Source organism: Lissotriton vulgaris, chromosome 4_1 (assembly GCF_964263255.1).
Source record: "Lissotriton vulgaris chromosome 4_1, aLisVul1.2, whole genome shotgun sequence".
Classification (NCBI taxonomy): Eukaryota; Metazoa; Chordata; class Amphibia; order Caudata; family Salamandridae; genus Lissotriton; species Lissotriton vulgaris.
This window is the reverse complement of record NC_141691.1, coordinates 1,854,126,367-1,854,133,636: the sequence shown is the minus strand read 5'-3', so window position 1 is coordinate 1,854,133,636 and position 7,270 is coordinate 1,854,126,367. Positions and strand designations below refer to the sequence as shown.

The 7,270-nt window shown below is 40.0% G+C and overlaps 1 pseudogene; it reads right to left on the bottom strand.

The window, feature by feature from the left end:
- Nucleotides 1-4,617: 4,617 nt before the first annotated feature.
- LOC147724625 (uncharacterized) lies at nucleotides 4,618-5,692 on the bottom strand (annotated as a pseudogene).
- Between the last annotated feature and the right edge of the window lie 1,578 nt (nucleotides 5,693-7,270).

Genomic DNA, 7,270 nt, shown 5'->3' with positions numbered 1-7,270 from the left:
CTTCTTCAACAACTATGTCTTCACTTTCTTTTGCGTCTTTACTGGTGTCTGTCTTTACCAATTCTCGTTCTTCAGATTGATCTTCAGAATCTGGTATCTCCACAACCTCCCTTTCACCTTCACCATCAGATGCAGAACTGGCTTCTGATACTTCCAGATGTTGACGTTCCTGTCGATCTTCAGTATCTGGAGTTCTTTCTGTTTCAGCTTCAGAATCAGAGTCAGTTGTACTTTCACCGTCGTATGGGTATTCAGGTGCAGGCACACGAATGGTGTGGCTCGCATGCACCCACCTCTTCAGTCCAGCACACTTGACTTCAGTAGTACTGACCAAAATAACCTGGTGTGGTTTCTGCCACCGAGGTACCAAGCAATTTCTCCTGCAATGCACTTTCACTCGAACCCAGTCTCCAGGGACCAGATCATGAGCTGGATTTTTCTCTTTGGAATTTGACTCAGTTCTCACCTGGTGGAGCACAGACGTTACCACATCAGACAGATTTTTGCTGTAATCCAGTATGATGTCATCATTAATTGACAACAATTTATCAACAGGTACATAGGCCTGCCTCATCACCCTGCCCATCAAAAACTCATGTGGACTTAGTCCAGTTTTCCTGTCAGATATGCTTCTTAGTATCATCAATACAAGCGGCAAGGCATCTGGCCACTTAAGTCATGTTGCCAGACACATTTTTGCAATTCTGTTCTTAATTGTTCCATTCATCTGTTCCACTACTCCTGAAGCCTCAGGTCTGTAAGCACAATGCAGCTTCTGGCGAATGTCCAGAGCTTCACAGATCATTTGCATTAGCTCATTTTGGAAATGAGGTCCACGGTCTGACTCAATCGTCACTGGGAATCCGAAACGTGGTATTATCTCACGTAAAAACAGTTTAGCAACAGTCAACCCATCGTTCCTTCTCGTGGGGAAAGCTTCCACCCATCGGGAGAAAAAAACGATTATTACAAGAATGTACCTAAGCCTGTTGCATGGAGGCAACTCCACAAAATCCATCTGAACCCTTGTAAACGGACCACCCTCCCGTCCTATGGTTCCCAAACTTACAACAGTTCTCCTGTTTGGATTGAATTGCTGATATACTAAACACCTTTGGCACAAGCTTTCAGCAATCATCCTGAACTTGGGATTATACTAAGTCTGCCTAAAGAGACGAATCATGGCATCTCTACCAATGTGGGCCTGACCATGGTACATTCGGGCCATGTCTTAAATCATGCTATCGGGCATAACTGGTCTTTCATCTTTGTAAACCCAAATTTCATCTTCCTCTCTTTGTCTGCATCCTGCTTTTAGCCAAATATCTTTTTCCTCTGTTTCTGCCTCTTCCTGTATCTGTTTCACTTCCTGCCAAGTCTCCACTACAGTGCTTAGCATTAAAGTACTCGGAACATGTTCTTTAAGCTTTTCTCGATTGATTGAAATTTGATTTTTCACACAATGCTTTGCAATTGCATCCACATAATTATTTCCACGGGTAATGTAATCCTCACTCTTTTTATGGGCTGAACATTTTACAACAGATATTTTCCCAGATAAATGAATTACATCTATTAGTGTTTTCACAAATTCAGCATTCCGAATAGGTGTTCCTGCAGAAGTTAAATAACCTTTTTGGGGCCAAAGCTGTCCATAATTATGAACAACTCCATAACCGTATTGACTATCAGTCACTATGGTTACCTTCACCTCTTTTCCCAATTCGCATGCTCGTATCAAAGCAATCAGTTCCGCTACTTGAGCAGAATGAATTCCTTTCAGACAAGATGCTTCAAACACTTCTGCCACAGTACAAACGGCATAAGCAGCACTTAGAATACCACTCTCCGTTCTCAAGCATGATCCATCCACGAACATCACAAAATCTGATTCAGGCAAAGGTCCATCTCTGATATCTGGTCTGGGTTTTGTGCAATATTCAAGAACATCCAAACATTTGTGATCAAGCTCACCTTTCACTTCTGCCTCAATGGTGTCAGGTAGCAATGTAGAAGGGTTAAAGTTTACACACCTCGTAATTGTTACATTTTCACCTCCCAAAATTATTTTCTCATATCGGGTCATTCTGCTGTTGGTCATATACTGTGTTTTGGCCCTAGTGAGGAGAATCTCCACAGAATGAGGTACATACACCCTCACAGGAAATCCCATCACTATTCCTTCCCTTTGCTCCAAACTTACACTAGTAGCTGCTACTGCATTCAGACAATCTGGCAAAGCTTTTGCAACAGGGTCCAAAACAGCTGGAACTACGCAATTGGTTTTCTCAATTTTCCATGTCTCTGAACCAACACTGACAATGCACATCGTTCTCGCTCACTGCAGTACAGTTCAAATTTCTTCTCATAATCAGGCATTCCTAAAGCTGGTGCTTCATACAATTTCGTTTTCAGCTGTTCAAAATCTTCCATCTCTGTTTTGGTCAAAACGATGGGGTCTCTGACATCTGCTTTTGTCAGTCTTTGTAATGGTTTTGCAATCAATGAGAATCCACTAATCCACTGTCTACAATAACCTACCATTTCCAAGAACATTCTCACCTGTCTTTGAGTTTTAGGTGGCTGCATTCCTGGTATCATGTTGATTATTTCTATTGTGACTTGCCTGATTCCTTTACCAATCTTGTGACCTAAATATTGTACTTCATTTTGACAAAATTGCAATTTTGATGGAGACACTTTATGTCCGACCTCTGCCAAATGATTCAATAATGCTACTGTGTCAATTACACATGCATCCTTTGTGTTTCCGATGCAATCAAAAGATCATCAATGTATTGTACTAACATAGACTCTCCAGGCATGCTCAAAATTTCTAATGATTTATTTAGCAGCTGATTAAAAATCAATGGACTCTCAGTGTACCCTTGCGGAATTCTACACCATGCTAGGATACGATTTTGGAATCGGCATACAAAAATTGGTTGGCTTACTGGATGCAATGGAACAGTAAAGAACGTATTGCACAGGTCAATCACAGTGTACCATTCTGCATCATGAGGAATTTGGTACAGAATCACTGCTGGATTCGGAACAATCGGACAACATTGGACAACAATTTTATTAACCTTTCTAAGGTCTTGCACAATTCTAAATGTTCCGTTAGGCTTTTTCAATCCCATGATTGGTGAATTACAAGGACTGCTTTCTATTTCCCTCAGTATTTCCTGCTCAATCATTTTGTCAATCACTGGAGTTATTCCTTCAATTACTTCTGCAGTCATTTTATACTAAGGAATATTTGGGTAACTTGCACCTTCCTTTACTGTGACTTTTACAGGATCAACACCTTTCATCAATCCTATATCTTTTCCAGTGAAATCCCATACTCCTTCTTTCACTACCTCTTTCAGTTCAACAGGAATCTTTTCTCAGTCAAATACAGAAAATAGCTTGCTCTGCTCTGCCTCAATTATGCGCATTGTCATTTTAGACATACTATCCTCATCTGGAGTTTGCAATTCTATGCCATCCGGTGAACAATATATGGCACAATTCATTTTACACAAAATATCCCTTCCTAATAGATTAACAGGACTACTATTGCACACCACAAATCGATGCATATCTTTGAAAGTTCCAATTTCTACTTCAACTGGTTTTGTCAAGGGAGTTTTTATCTGTCTATTAGCTACACCTACAACTTGGATCGAGGAAGATTTTGTACTTCCATTGATCTAACAGTAGAACGGGTAGCACCAGTGTCCACTAGGAAAGTTATTTCTACATCATTCACCTTTTCGCTCACAAATGGACCAGACTGATCTACCTCAAGAGTGGCTCCAAGCACACACTCTTCTTCCTCTCTCAGGCACCGTCAGAAACTTTCATCCAGCTCACTGCCACCCTCCTCTTCTAACCAATACTGAGGACACGCATTCACTCTTTGCGGTCTTTTTACCTGCTCACCTCCGCTGAATCCTGTCTCTGCACTGTATCTCTGCTGGTTTACACTGTGTGGCAGTGGCGGTTGTGGCACCTGACTTTGCTGATTTGCTATCTGCTGTTGTTGCGGTTGTTGTTGATTTACCTCAAACTGCACCTGCGGATTCAATGATGTATTTTCTGCATTAACTCTCGGCGGACATCTACACTCTTTCTTCCAATGCCCTAACTTGCCGCAATTAAAACAGGGGCACTTCTTCTTCAATTCATCAATATTTCCTACTCATTTAGGTTTACCCTTAAAATGTCCTTGATTCCCTGCATTCTTACTCTCCATTTGCGCTACTTGTTGTTCCGCTACCTTCACTTGTGCCCACATGGCTTTCTCTTTCAACTTTTTCTGTTTTGCATCAATTTCTTCACTGCAATATTTTGCCTGTCTCAGTCCTTTATCTACTGAGCTCGACTGCCATCCTATCATGCTGTGTCTAATCATATCTGAAATTTCTGGTCTTCAACCATATACAAATCTATATATGAAATGGCTTATATCCTTTTCATTCAGTTCCTCATAACCGCTATACTGTTTAAAAACTAACAGCATCTTTCATAGAATGAATGTACAGTTTCTTTTGGCTCTTGTGTGGTCCTGTCTATTTTTACCCAATCAGTTTCTTTTGGAGGTATCTTATTTTTCAGCCATACTATCACTTATTCGTACTTTTGCATTATATCTGATGATGGCGCTCCTGTTACTTTATCTCTGGGATACTCTTCCCTTGGCCAATCTACAGCTATTTTGCATTCTGCCCATAAATCTGCTGGCACCACTATAACAAACAATCCATCCAAATCAATCCATAAAACTTTTGACCCTTTTACAAATCTGTCTACCTGTCGATACCATTCCACTGGTTTCTCTCTCAACTTAGGAAAATCATTTGTAAATGACAATATATCTTGTCTGCTCCAAGGAACATGTACATATCCTCCTCCAGGTATCTCTCTCATGGGAAACTCAGTTGTCACGGTGTCCTTTTCCCTAATTTTAAAAGCTAATGTGGATTTATCACTATTTTCTTCCTTCTTCTTTGCCCACCCACTTAACCCTCCATTTACTCACATCTCCCCATTTTCGCATCAGTACAAACAGCTCTTTTATTTGTGCTAACCTCCCAGCGATATTCGTGTTCTCAATGTCTTTCTCTGCAAAATCTACTCTATATGATTTCTGCAATGATTTAATTTTTGAAAATTCTATTCCAAATTCACTTGCCTATTCTTTCAACTGATCATACACCGTTTTGGCCTTCCATGTTATGCTTTTACACATAAACATGAGCTCATCATCCTGGTACGTTTTTAGTCTGTCTGTTCCAATAGTTCCAATAATTAATTCTTCCATATCTACTTTTAGTTTTGCCACATCCAACACTTTTGATTCATGCTCTTTTAATTTTAAAGTTTTAATCCAATCACTCAATTCTCTATCTGGTGGTCCTACAGGTGTTTGTGTTAAATCTGTTTTAGCTATACTCTTCTCTGGTGTTGCAGAGTCAGATTCTGCTCCAGTCGGGTATCTGTATGATGAATTTTGATTAAAAGACAATTCAGGTGGATTCACATTGGTATTCCGCTTTATTTCTGACAAATCAGGATAAATATTTTCTTTTACTTTCTGTAAACTCTGTTGCAATGGAATTGTCAAGCTTGGCTCTTTTATTCTTTGATTCTCAAACACTGGTATTACAGGTCCTATTGTTACTGGGACAGTTACTGCTTCCATATTTTTCGTAAGATTTTGGATCAATTCATGTGCAGAACGTTCATAATCAGAAATTTTTGGTTGTACATTATTTTGTTTTTCAGTACTTAGCACAGTTTTGTGCGAGTCATTTATTTGTAAAGGAGTACCTGTAATTCTAACCTCCCCAATCGGTGTACTTGGAATATATCTTGTTTCTACTCTTTCAGGGAACTCTCGGAAATGTTATGGTTGTCTCGGAGTTTCACTAATTCTCTCATCGGCTATAGGAGCATTTGGAGTAGACCATAAAGAACCTGGTTGATATGGTGGTGGTCTTCTATTTAATATTTCCTCCAATACAGCATCCTCTGTTTCACTTTCACCATAACTTTGGTTCCCTATCTCCACATTATTTTTCTTTTCCGTGCATTTCCGTCCCTCATAATCATCCATTAATCTAACTGGATACATGCCATCACACATGTTACCATTTTTCCATCCACGCATTCTACTCTCATGTGTTTCTCCCCATAAATCTCGACCTCTACCTCTTGGGCTGATATGCCTTCTTAACCTCTCACTTTCCAATTCATGCATCTCATCTTCCCATTCGACCAGTGCCTCAAATTGAGTCGGTCTAGGTCTCGGTTCAAGCTTCATCATTCATCATTCTGTCTCTCAAATTTCTCAAAATTACCACATCAAAAGATCCTCCTTATGGAAAAGCTAACACACCATCATCCTTGGTATACCGTACCCAATTCTCCAACCAAACACACGTATGGTGACCATATTTTGACAACATATGAGAAGCAGGTGTTTTTGGCAGAGGAAGTGTTTTCCCTCTCTCGTAACTACCTCTTTGTCTTTTACAAACATATTTTTCAACTTTTTAAACCATGAAGATTTTTTCTTGTCTTCGTCATAATAGTAGTAAGCCATTTTCAGTAAATTTCCTGTTTTCAAAAGATCGCCTACTACTCTATTGCTGTTCCGTAACACCAACTTATCACAGCGCGGTTCACAGTAATGTACAAATTAGAACAAGATATGTCACTGTAGTGCTTAACCAATAGCTTCTGCTGCTTTTCGTGATGTACCAATCAGCTCCTACTCCGTCTTGGTCACGAGGACCAATCTCAGCGCAACACTTTTAATGTCACCAGTGCTCCGGCTTCTGCAGCGCTGACTGACCCCTCCTTTACAGGATTTTTCAAGAAGCCGTATTTACAAGATATTTTACAAAATCAGTTAGTCACTTACAGAAAACAATACCATTCGCCTGTTTCGCTAATAAAGTGATAGAATTTTCTCAATCACACAAGTATTCTGTATATGGAGTAGACGACGCTTACCTCCACAGAATTTTAAACTCGTAGATAAAGTAGCACTACCCTCTACCTTACCCTTCTATCACGCAATAACAAACTCGTTTCTTTAGGAAAGCACATACAGAGATCTTTTTCACCTCCTTAGAGACAATCCCAGAGTTTCACCAGAACGCATATTGCAATTTCATTTATACGCGTTCATACAGAAATCCCTACTCGTATACACATGAACTCTGTATCTCCAGTAGGCAGCGCTTACCTCTAGCCCACCACAGAATTCCTCTTT